The following is a 13,626-nucleotide window of genomic DNA, read 5'->3' as shown; positions in this document are numbered from 1 at the left end:
TTGGAAAGTGAATGTTTCAATCATGTAATTTTTTGGTGCTGAATTAATCAGGAAGTATTTACTACAATCATCTGCGCCTGCAACTTGTATGAGGTTCTGTACAATTTTGATACTTCGCAGTGCACTTTGCAATCAATTGCCTACGTAGGCTTTTTATTTTTTATATTATCTGTGCATTGGGCTTGGGTCCCGTTAGGAAAGTAATTATTCCAATAATTTATTTTTTGTGACATTTTCAGAAATTTTTACTACAATCAGTTTCACCTGCAGTTTTTTTGAGATTTTAGTTAAAGCATTAACTTTGATGTTTGCAGTTCAATTTATAGTCAATTGATATAGCAGGCATTATTTTTTTCATTGGTTTATGCAAGCAAGTTTTTTTGTTTATATGGTTTTTTTTGCAAGTTAATTACCTTAGATAAAATTTACTACACCTCAACTTATAACTTGTTGTATTTTATATTGCATACAGCTGCAATGCTTTAATTAAAAGTTAGTGGACGTGACAATTATTTTTATAGCCAATTGACTGAGTAGGCAATTTATATTTTTCTAATGACTATTGCAAATAAAACATTTTTTTATAAAGTATTTTGCCAGCGTCATTTGTAACAGTTATTGTTGTGTTTTGAGTTTTTTGTTCCAAAAGTTATTTTATAAAAAACTATTTGACAAATTTATCATCCAAGTTGATCTATGTATACTATTTTTCTTGTTATTGTTTTATGATGTATGAAGCGCAGTTATTTGTAATTTGATTTATCACTTATAAATAGTTTGTATAAAGTGTTGCTGTAAACGTTTCTTGTGACATATGCAAACACATCTTTGTTTTATTAGTTGTTTGATTTTGCATTTACTTAAACAAGTCTTTAAATTCGGACAGCAGAAAATCTATATTTTAGTTTGCTGTACTAACTAAATTTTAAAAAACTTGAGTTTATAAATTACTATGATTATGTGTTTGGTTATGAATTTATTTTAAAATTATTAGAGATGATTTTTATATTCTAAAAATTACGATGTGTTGTTGGAAGTAACTACAACCACAAATTATACAAACAGTGTAGCTTTATAAATAAAAAGGATTTATAACAAAAGTGTTTTTTATGTCTGTCTAGTTTGTAATTTAAAGTACAAATATCTTATAAATTTAATAGTGAACCTTCAAAAGACTTAAAATTAATTTACATTCCTAAATTAAAATGAAGTAAATAGTTGTTGCTGAGGGTTTAAATAACTACTAAGTTTTTAATTGTAAATAGAAGAGCAACATGTAACCAAACCAGAGCTCTTAACTTTAGACGCTTTAGGTTGTTTTAATTTCTCGAAAAAGTAAATCAAGTGAAACCATCAAAAGCTGTTATAAATATTTTTTTGATTTTTTTGAAGTTATTAAAAAAGTTTCTTAAACTATCTTTTTTAATCGTATATGTTTATTTATATTAATTTAACAATTTTAATTGGTGAAACAAATAACTTTATCAGAACAGTTAACAAATTTAATTAACAAAGTACTTTAGTGGTTAGTTTTGACTCTTATATAATTATATAAGGCTTTTTAAACAAGTATAAAACATCAAAAAGTAATTTATTGTATTATATTTAAAACAACCTAATATTGTAAACCGCATTAGTCATTTATTACATACATGGTTTTTTTAATCAGCACCGTTTTGAAATAAAAATACTTTTGTTATGTATTAAATTTTTTTATAATTTTAAAAATTTACGAATTAAGTTAAATCAAATGTTATATAAATAATTATTACTTAACACGGGAAAAGCTTTTAAAAGTGCATATAAATGTAAGTATGTATAGTATAAACAAAACAAACTTTTTTACAAACTATTATCTCTTTACTTTCGAAAAAAGAGTTTTTTAAATAACAAACAATGTTACATTTATTTATTTTATGTGCACACTTTGACTCGAAGTTTTGTTCAAACTGAGATTTCTTGTCCTTATATTATTTAACTTGACCAATAGATTCGAAATTTAAACACCAAATAGATATCAACTTAAAGTTACGTAGTTATTGTATATTTATATATATGTCTGTTTAAATATCAGTTTGCTTAAAAATTGTGTTTGTTTACTTTTAATGTTATATGATTTATAAATCAATGAAATTGTTCATTAGTTTCGCATGAGATTTTCTATTAGTTTTGTATTGAAAATCACGATAAACGTGTAATAAAGTTGTTTAAAGTAAGATTATCATTAACTTTATTTATTTTGAATTTTAAGCAGCAATAAAATATCTTTTAGCAAGTTCAATGTAATACTTTTTTGTTTTAGTATGTAATAAATTATACTAAGAACAAAATTAACAACAATTAAGAACAAAAACAATAAAGTTCTGATGTATTTCAACCTAGTAAAAATTTTATAAAAAATAATTTGGTTAAAATAAAAACATTTCAAACATTTCACTTATGATGTTTACTTATTTAAGTTTACCAATCTTTTTATTTGCTTAAATAATTTTTTACAAGAGAACAACAAAGTTTTTTTTTTGTAAATTCCACAGAAGATAAAAGTAACAAAAAATATAAGCTTTGAAATATATGACTTAGTTTAAAAGTTTTTTTAAACGTTTTTAGAATAGTATCATTTAGTGGATAAAAGAAGTCATAAACTTATAGACTTTGATTTAACGTTGAAACTTTACGACAAAAAAATTTTTTTCGTTATTGTTAATTTATTCAAACATTATCCTACATAAAAAATTATTTTTTAACGAGTTTATATTTGAACACTTATTCAATGTTTAAAATGTACTTTCTGAATAAATAGTATTATAATTTAAATTAATGCAAACAGGATATAAAAACAAAACACTTTTAGTAATTTGTAAGTATGTATGTTATAGAAAGTTCATTCGACAACAAGCTGCTTTGATCATCAGATCAAACTTCCTTTGAAGTTAGTATCAAAAACATTTAAGTATCACAACAACAAAACATTTCTTAACATCTAACTTCAACTACTAAAAAATGACATCATAAAATATTAAAAGAAAAAATAAAACTTCAATTTTGCATTCTTTTATATATTAGCCACAAAAAATTACATCAAAACAAGGTTTTAGTTTGTAAAACAATCAAGGTTCATACGACAATAAGTTACTATGGTTTTTTGTAATAACAATTAACAAACATATTATTATAATAATGTTATGTTTATTACATATACTTGTTATTACATTATATTATAATATCATATGTTATTATTACAACAAAAGGAAACACATGTCAAATAACTATAAAACAAAGACGGAAAACAAAACTTTGAGCCTTTTAAAATATCGAACACGAAAAAAAACATCACGAAAAAATATCACTGTTTTACAATTTTCACAAGACCAAAAGTTGCTTTGATCATCAAAATATACAAAAATTTTATTGACACACATTTACAACTCTTAAAATATTTTGTTACTGATTAAAAACACGTAACGATAAAAAATTTAAATTCAAAATAAAGCAGCTCAGCAAAAAACTAGTAATTTTTATTTTACATAGTTATACGATCAAAGAGTCAAACCTTGTTTCAACTTTATGAATGAACTTGTTTTTTTTTAATTGCAATTACCTTACATATTACTGTAAATAAAAAAAACAAAAACAAAAAAACATCTATCATCAGTATATATAAAAACAATATATTGAAAAACATACTTTGCATACACTTGTACAATAGTCACAAAACTAAACATCAAAAACAATAAACAAGGCTTTAAAATGTTCATATAGGCTCAATTTGCTTTGATCAACAGTTAAACTTTCTTTGAACTAAAAAGAACACACAAGTTTTTATGAGAAGTGCTCATTGAGCACAAGTGGTATTGATTTCAGTTTTGAATAAAAAACATGTTATTGTTTATTATTAGCAGGAAACACTTGATTATAAAAGGTATAAAAGCCAAAAACGAAAAGTAAACTTGCATATTTTCACACATCAATTGTACAAGCATGTCAAACGGCCTGCAGAAGTGGAGAGACTGCGATTTGTCGCAAAATGACGACTACACCAACAACGAGAAATTTCAGAAGGACTATAGAGAGATAGGTGAGTACTACAACGACATGAACATATCAAGTAAAGAGTACGCTTATTCTAGGGAGAGGGGCCACAATTGTGGACAAGTAAATTGGAATGGAAATAAGTTCACTATGGATATTTGATTGTGTTTGTAAATTTTCTGCCTTCTTTTTTTACTTTGTAAAGTTTATTTTATCAAGATGTACATTAAACAGGTTGTACTGTAAAACTTCAGTTAGTTCTTAAAAAATAAGTTTAATATAAATACTTGGTTACAAAAGCATACATTTCTAATTTTCTGGTTATTTTATGTTTAATATAACATGTTTTATAATTTATTTAAATGTGTTTAAATTGGATATCAGATTACAATGGCATATTTTTCTAAATTTCTGACTGTTAATGTTTTGTTTGTGAAATTGTAAAACTAAAGTTATTAAATTATGAATGTAAGTCAAAGTTTTTAAAGTTTTTATCAAAAAACACTTATTCTACTTAGTTTCCACCAGTTATAATTGTATCTTTGAAACTTTAAATGTTGTTAGTTACAAAAATACACTTTTAATCCCTGGTATTATACGAGTTTGAAAATAAAACTATAGATAAATATGAAAACGAATATAAAAATGAAATAACGTGTTCAATGTTTGCATGCTTTTTATGTGTAATCAAAAAATTGTATTTGTGTAAATGGAAATATTTAAAGCTCAATAATTTAATGGTGCTAGTTATAAGTACTTAATTGAATACTTAATACTATCAGAAGTCTTAAAAATTTTATCAATTCTAAAATAACATAATTTTGATTTTTATAATTTAACAAATTTTATAATTTAAAGAATATCATACACACTAAAGTACTTTTCTTAATTGTTTTTTTTATTGAACCTCAGTATGATTTGAAGTACTATACACAAAATGTTTTTAAGATTTATATTTTATCACTTAAATTATTATAATAATTGATATTTTTATGGTCATAGTGTTTGCTTTTGTAAAATCATTAAGAACAAACATTGTTAAACTTTAGGTTTAAAATTTTATAGGAAGTCTAAACTTTACAAAAGTTTTGAGACCTATGTTTTGTATATGTATTGACTATATGTTTTCAATATTGCGATGTTCAACTCAGAGAGGTTTAGATGATCTCATTTAGACCCTAACAGTAACCAGATAGCAACCAGACTTTAACAAGCTAGTGGCCACAAGTAAATAACTTACATATTCAAAAACGTTGGAAGTTTTGCTGTACACCATTAGGTCACACATATGAATTTATTAATAGAAGAATTTATTTTAATGTAAAAAACACACTATATTCTACCTAATCTTTTACCTTTAATCACAATGTTTTATCTAAGTTTAGATTCAATAGAGTTTTTTTTTTTTTTTTTAAAGCTATGTAGTTTCAGAAGTAAAAAGCCTTATCTATGATTAATCTATAAAAAAACTATATTTTACATAAAATTTTGAGTATAGTTTAGTTTAAAAACTCCTTCCATCGAATATTGCTTCCATGTCTTAATAATAAATAGTTGAATAGGTTTTAAAAGGGTTTCTGAAAATTCATTTAGTTTTTTATTTATTTTGATCCAAAGACTAGCAACCCTGGTAGTGACTTTGTAAAAAAAATTACAACTTATGACATAACATATTATAAAGCAATGTTTTAACTCTTTTTAGTGTACACAAACGCTAGTATAAAAATTTAATAATTTAAAAAGTTTTTTTGTGCAGGTCAATTAAAAAAAAATTCAAAAACGTTTTCAACTGCAAGTGGCAGTCATGAATTGTAAAAGCATTAATGTGTCGTTAGAAAATCAGACTAAAACGAATCCAGTTTTAATGGAATCTAAATCTCCCAGCCGAAGTAGACTTGGAAATCAAAGTAGTCCTTGCAGAAGTTCTACTCAACACACCCCAGATTTAAAAGAAGCTGATTCTCCTAGTCAACTTAGAAGTTGGGGTCAAACAATCCCAAATAGAAGTGGAAATCAGACCAGTATCTGGAGGAGCTTCAATCAGAAAAAATCAAACAGTAATCAGAGTCAAACTAAATCATGGAGAAGAGGAAATCGATACAACTCAAAAAGTGTGAGTCAAACTAATTCATGGAGAAGAGGAAATCGATACAACTCAAAAAGTGTGAGTGAAGCCGATTTATGGAGAAGAGGGACTCAACACAACTCAAAAATTGTGAGAGAAACCGATTTATGGAGAGACAAATCACAATCTAACTCACGGAGTAATAAGAGTCAAAATAACCAAAACAGAATTTTAAATCAAACCTCTCCAAAACTGAATCAGGCCAATCAAAATAGGATATTAAGTTTAAGCAAATACAAGGTTTGGAATTCAAACAAAGATCTGGTTGTATTGAGTGTGGATGGTGTCAGTATGAGTGTCTGTCTGACCAAAACGACATTTTCCTCAGCACATTTTCTTGACGAGTATGAAATTGTCGTATTGCAGCTGCTTGCCAAGAAGAATTGTTTGCTAGGTCACCTGTACCACCAACCTTGTAAAACGTGTAGTTTCTTTGTCTACCACAGAAGCCAGCACACGACCACAGAAGTCACCGTGTGTAAGTACAGCACCATCAATGCTGCCACAGAGCATTTCGAGAGAAAGTTTAAGCTGGCTGTGAACGTAGACTGGCCAAATGAGGGACTAAAACACGGTTGGCAGAGATTTACGAGTGGGGTAAATCGCTTTTACAACCACTCATTGACGTTCAATGCTCGGCATTCAAATTGCTTTGACTTCGACTCAGCGAGTTCTCAGGTCAAAGAGCTGTTACAATTGTGCAATGGAAACCCACCAAGAAAATTTGAATCAGCGCCCGCGGAGTTCAGGCGTTTGTGGTCTGGAATGCCTATCGAGCAGGTTAACGAGGCCAGAAAAACTCTTTTTGACGTAATGAAGTGTTTGAGGGATGGCCGAAAAAGCAAGTTACCAAGCTTGAGTTCCGCATTTTACACTCTAATACCCTGCTGGACGTTCAACAAATACACCATTCCCATAAACAACTACACAAAGCTCGGTAGCGAGTTGAACCGTCTGGACTTTATAGAAGGTGTCAACAACGATTTCCCAAAACGCTTGCGTTTCATTGAAGAGGGTACTAAAGTGTTCAAGATGATCGAAACTGCAGTGAGGACTACACACGCATCAAAGCATAAGTTTGAGTTGAATGTGGACAAGGTTTTCTCTTTTGATGATCAGGATCTAGCTCAAGATCAGAAACCAGATCCAGCTCGAAACCCTGCTGTAAGTCTTAAGCCAGCTTCAGTTGAGAAACTGGCACTGCAACTGAAGAAATCCGCTGTTCAGAAACCAGCCTCCGCATGGAAATCAGATCCAGCTGCACATCACGATACAGCTCCAAAATCTCTGCTTGAAGATCGTAATTTATCCAAAAATTTTGATCAAAAACTTTCTTTTCATGATAAGAATGTTGTTCCAAACCTGAAATTAGCACCAGACCCGAAACCTCTTCTTCTTTGGCACGGTACCAACTCGACTTGCGTGCCGGGCATACTCCGCAGAGGGTTCAGTATTCCGACCACTAGGGGCAGCTTCACGGACCAGCGGTCTACTTCACACCTTGCGCTTCGAAGGCGTCCAAGTACTGCAACGCGGCACTAGGTAGTGCCATAGAAAAGGTGGTTTTATTTAATCTTGAAATCTAATTAGCTCATCTACTTAATTTACTTGCATTGCTAAGATATTGTATGCCAATTAAAAAATCATTAAAGTGTCATTACTAACGAAATCATTTAAATAATTTTAGCTCTGTATAAAAAAAAAGTAATTTGCGCCTGTGTTCTTTTTGTTGTATATCATTGGTACGAAAAGCTTAAACAACATAGAATTTGTGAGTTTATTTTTAGTATATAGCCTTTGAAATTTATTTGAGCCGAGTATAACTCTTTAGTTATTTATGATAGATGTGGCCGGGTATCCTGCTCTTGTGCGAAGTTGATGTAAGTAACACTGATGTCAAGATGGTCCAGGAAAGATGGTATTGGCCGGAGAGAAAAACCCTCCAAAGTAAAATCGTTCACACTGTTGGCAGGTGCAAAAAATTTTACTTCAATATTTAAGAGAAACATTGTTTTACGTTTTAAAGTCATTTAAGTCTACAAATTGTAAAACTAAATAATGTAAGGAACTTTAAAGTTATGATTACATCCATAATAACAGTGAGAGGTAACAAAACTCTAGTTTGTAGCATAATATCATAAACTTTTAATTAATAACTGTTAATTTTTAGCACATTTAGTCTTTATTTTTTAAGTAAAACCCAGAGTTTTTATAGGTAAACTTAAATTAATTAAATAAAAATACTAAATGACATTCACACATTTGTCAGGTACCAAAACTTGGGTAGGTGCGTCAAATTGGACGGCATAGACATGGAAGTCGGTCCCATGAAGGACATGAACAAAGTTGCCAAGTACTTGGTCAACTTTGACGAGTACTCCATCTACGATGTGGGCAAGATGAAGATCAGGTATGTAGTGATGGTCAGCATTGGTGCCGGAGTTCCGCTGGGAAAGTGAATGTTTCAATCATGTATTTTTTTGGTGCTGAATTAATCAGGAAGTATTTACTACAATCATCTGCGCCTGCAACTTGTATGAGGTTCTGTACAATTTTGATACTTCGCAGTGCACTTTGCAATCAATTGGCTACGTAGGCTTTTTATTTTTTATATTATCTGTGCATTGGGCTTGGGTCCCGTTAGGAAAGTAATTATTCCAATAATTTATTTTTTGTGACATTTTCAGAAATTTTTACTACAATCAGTTTCACCTGCAATTTTTTTGAGATTTTAGTTAAAGCATTAACTTTGATGTTTGCAGTTCAATTTATAGTCAATTGATATAGCAGGCATTATTTTTTTCATTGGTTAATGCAAGCAAGTTTTTCTGTTTATGTGGTTTATGCAAGTTAATTACCTTAGATAAAATTTACTACACCTCAACTTATAACTTGTTGTGTTTTTTTATTGCATACAGCTGCAATGCTTTAATTAAAAGCAAGTGGACGTGACAATTATTTTTATAGCCAATTGACTGAGTAGGCAATTTTTTTATATTTTTCTAATGACTATTGCAAATAAAACATTTTTTTATAAAGTATTTTGCCAGCGTCATTTGTAACAGTTATTGTTGTGTTTTGAGTTTTTTGTTCCAAAAGTTATTTTATAAAAAACTATTTGACAAATTTATCATCCAAGTTGATCTATGTATACTATTTTTCTTGTTATTGTTTTATGATGTATGAAGCGCATTCATTTGTAATTTGATTTACTACTTATAAATAGTTTTTTTAAAGTGTTGCTGTAAACGTTTGTTGTGACATATGCAAACATATCTTTGTTTTATCAGTTGTTTGATTTTGCGTTTACTTAAACAAGTCTTTAAATTCGGACAGCAGAAAATCTATATTTTAGTTTGCTGTACTAACTAAATTTTAAAAACATGAGTTTATAAATTACTATGATTATGTGTTTGGCTATGAATTTATTTTAAAATTATTAGAGATGATTTTTATATTCTTAAAATTAGGATGTGTTGTTGGAAGTGACTACAACCACAAATTATACAAAGAGTGTAGCTTAATGATTAGTTTTGTATTGGTAGTTATACAATCAAAAAGTTAATTACATGTCTGTTCAACATTAAAATAAAATATTTAGCTTAAACTGTTTTTAAAAATCTTCAAAAGTTATTTCTATAAATTAAAAAATGTTAATAGACATTAATTATTTAGTTATCAGATTATATAAAGATTTAAAAAAATTACGTAAAAAAATATCAATTTCATATTAAACGTTTTAGCATATAAAAAAAAATAATTCCAATTAAAACAAAAATTGGACGCTTTAAGTTGTTTTAATTTCTCAAAAAAGTAAATCAAGTGAAACCAACAAAAGCTGTTGTATAGATTTTATTTGAAGTTATTAAAACAGTTTCGTAAACTATCTTTTTAATTGTATATATTAATTGCTATTAATTTATCAATTTTAGTTGGTGAAACAAATAACTTTATCTTTATCAGAACAGTTAACAAATTTTATTAACGAAGTACTTTAAATGGTTAGTTTTGACTCTTATATAATTATATAAGGCTGTTTAAACAAGTATAAAACATCAAATAGTAATTTATTGTACCATATTTAAAACAACCTAATATTATAAACAGCATTAGTCATTTATTACATTCATGGTTTTTTTAATCAGCACCGTTTTGAAATAAAAAACTTTTGTTACGTATTTAATTTTTTTATATTTCTAAAAACTTACGAATTATGTTAAATCAAATTTTATATAATTATTTATTACTTAACACCGGAATAGCTTTTAAAAGTGCATACAAAAGTAAGTATGTATAATATAAACAAAACAAACTTTTTTACAAACTATTATCTCTTTACTTTCGAAAAAATAGTTTTTATTATAACAAACAATGTTACATTTATTTATTTTTATGTGCACATTTTGACTCAAATTTCGTTCAAAACTGACATTTTTAGTATTATTTTACTTACCGATAGATTCGCAATTTGAACACAAAATAGAACTCAAATTGAAGTTACGAAATTGTTGAATATTTATATATATGTCTGTTTAAATATCAGTTTGCTGAAAAATTAAATTTTTTTACTTTTAATGTTATAAGATTTATAGATCAATGAAATTGTTTGTTAGTTTTGCATGAGATTCTTTATTAGTTTTGTATTGAAAAACAAGATAAACTTGTAATTAAGATGTTTAAAGTAAGATTATCATTAACTGTATTTTGTTGAATTTAAAGATAAAATTTAATAAATCAATAAAATATATTTTAGTGAGTTCAAAGTAGTTCATATTTGTTTTAGTTTATATTAGAAAATTTACTAAGAACAAAAATAACAAAAACTAACAACAAAACAGAATAAAGTTCTGGTGTATTATTCTACCTAGTAAAGTTTTATACAAAAATAATTTGATTAAAATAAAAACGTTTCAAAAATTTCACTTATGATGTTTACTAATTTAACTTTACCAATCTTTTTATTTGCTTAAATAGTTTTTTACAAAAGAAAATAAATTTTTTTTTGTAAACTCCACAGAAGATAAAAGTAACAAAAATTTAATTCAATGACTTTGTATAAAAGTTTTTTTAAACATTTTTAGAATAGTATCATTTAGTGGATAAAAGATGTCAAAAACTAGTGACTTTGATCTTACGTTTAAATTTTACAACAAATAATTTTTTTTTGGTTATTGTAAATTTGTTCAAACATTTTCGTTCATCAAAAATTACTTTAAAGCGAGTTTATATTTGAGTTCTCATTCAATGTTTAAATGCACTTTTTGAATAAATAATATTATATAATAACAAGATGTTGCAAAACAGGATATAAAAACAAAACACTTTTAGCAATTTGCAACAAAACAACTATTTATGTTATACAAAGTTCATTCGACAACAAGCTGCTTTGATCATCAGATCTTACTTTCTTTGAACTTAATATTGAAAACATGCAGCTATCACTATAACTAAAATATTTTTACACATATGACTTCAATTACTAAAAAATGAAAACAATAAAAACAAATATAAAAAATTGCATTTTCTTATATATCAGCCACAAAAAATTATATCAAAACTAGGTTTTAGTTTGTAAAACAACCAAGGTTGATACGACAACAAGTTACTATAGGTACTTTATTAATTTCAATTAACAAACATATTATTATATTAATGTTAAGTTTATTACATATATTATTACATTATATTATATTAACATATATTATTATTACAATGATAGGAAACACATGTCAAATAACTGTGAAACAAAAACGAAAAACAAAACTTTAAGCCTTTTAAAACATCGAACACGAAAAAAAACATCACAAAAAAATATCATTTTACAAATTTCACATGACCAAAAGTTGCTTTGATCATCAGATTTTACAAAAATTTTATTAACACACATTTACAACTCTTACTTATTAATTATTATTTATGTTACTTATTAAAAACACGTAACGATAAAAAATTTAAATACAAAATAAAGCAGCTCAGCAAAAACTAGTTATATGTATTTTACATAGTTATATGATCAAAGAGTCAAACCTTGTTTGAACTTTATGAATGAACTTGTTTTTTTTAATTGCAATTACCTTACATATTACTGTAAATAAAAAACACAAAAACAAAAAAATATATATCAACAATATATATATATAAACAATATATTGAAAACTATACTTTGCATACACTTGTACAAAAGTCATAAAAAGAAAAATCAAAACAAATAGCAAGGTTTTACAAAGTTCATACAGGCACAATTTGCTTTGATCAACAGGTTAAACTTCCTTTAAACTTTAAAAAAACAAACAAGTTTTTATGGGCACTGCTCATTGAGCATAAGTGGTATTGATTTCAGTTTTGAATAAAAAACATGTTATTGTTTATTATTAAAAGGAAACACTTGATGATAAAATGTATAAAAGCAAAGAACGAAAAGTAAACTTCGCATATTTTCACACATCAATTGTACAAGCATGTCAAACGGCTTGCAGAAGTGGATAAACTGTGATTTGTCGCAAAATGACGACTACACCAAAAACGAGAAGTTTCATAAAGACTACAGAGAGATAGGTGAGTACTACAACGACATGAACACATCAAGTAAAGAGTACGCTGATTCTAGGGAGAGGGACCACAGTTGTGGACAAGTAAACTGGAATGGAAATAAGTTCACTATGGATATTTGATTGTGTTTGTAAATTTTCTGCCTTCTTTTTTAACTTTGTAAAGTTTATTTTATCAAGATGTACATTAAAGAAGTTGTACTGTAAAACTTCAGTTAGTTTTTAAAAAATTAGTTTAATATAAATATTTGGTTACAAAAGCATATGTTTCTAATTTCCTTGTTATTTTATGTTTAATATAACATGTTTTATAACTTACTAAGTGTGTTCAATTTGGATATTTGATTACAATGGCATTTTTTCTAAATTCCTGACTGTTAATGTTTTGTTTGTTAAATTGTAAAACAAAAGTTATTAAGTTATTAAGCTCTCATTAGGACCCTAACAGTAACCAGATAGTAACGAGACTTTAACAAGCTAGTGGTCACAAGTAAATAACTTACATATTCAAAAACGTTGGAAGTTTTGCCGTACACCATTAGGTCACACATATGAATTTATTAATAGTAGAATTTATTTTAATGTAAAAAACACACTATATTCTACCTAATCCTTTACCTTTGATCACAATGTTTAACCTAAGTTTGAATTCAATAGAGATTTTTTTTTTTGTAAAAGCTATCTAGTTTCTGAAGTAAAATGCCTTAGCTATGATTTATCTAAAATAAGCTATATTTTACATAAAATTTTGAGTAGAATTTAGCTTAAATACTCCTTCCATCAAATATTGCTTCCATGTCTGATAAGAAATAGCTAAAAAGGTTTAAAAAGTGTTTCTGAAAATTCAAGCCAGTTTTTTTATATATTTTGATTCAAAGACTAGCAACACTGGTAGTGACTTTGTAAAAAAAATATAACTTACGA

The sequence above is a fragment of the Thalia democratica genome, chromosome 2 (genome assembly GCF_965202585.1).
Source record: "Thalia democratica chromosome 2, ktThaDemo2.hap1.1, whole genome shotgun sequence".
In the NCBI taxonomy this organism is placed as follows: domain Eukaryota; kingdom Metazoa; phylum Chordata; class Thaliacea; order Salpida; family Salpidae; genus Thalia; species Thalia democratica.
This window is presented reverse-complemented; position numbering follows the sequence as displayed.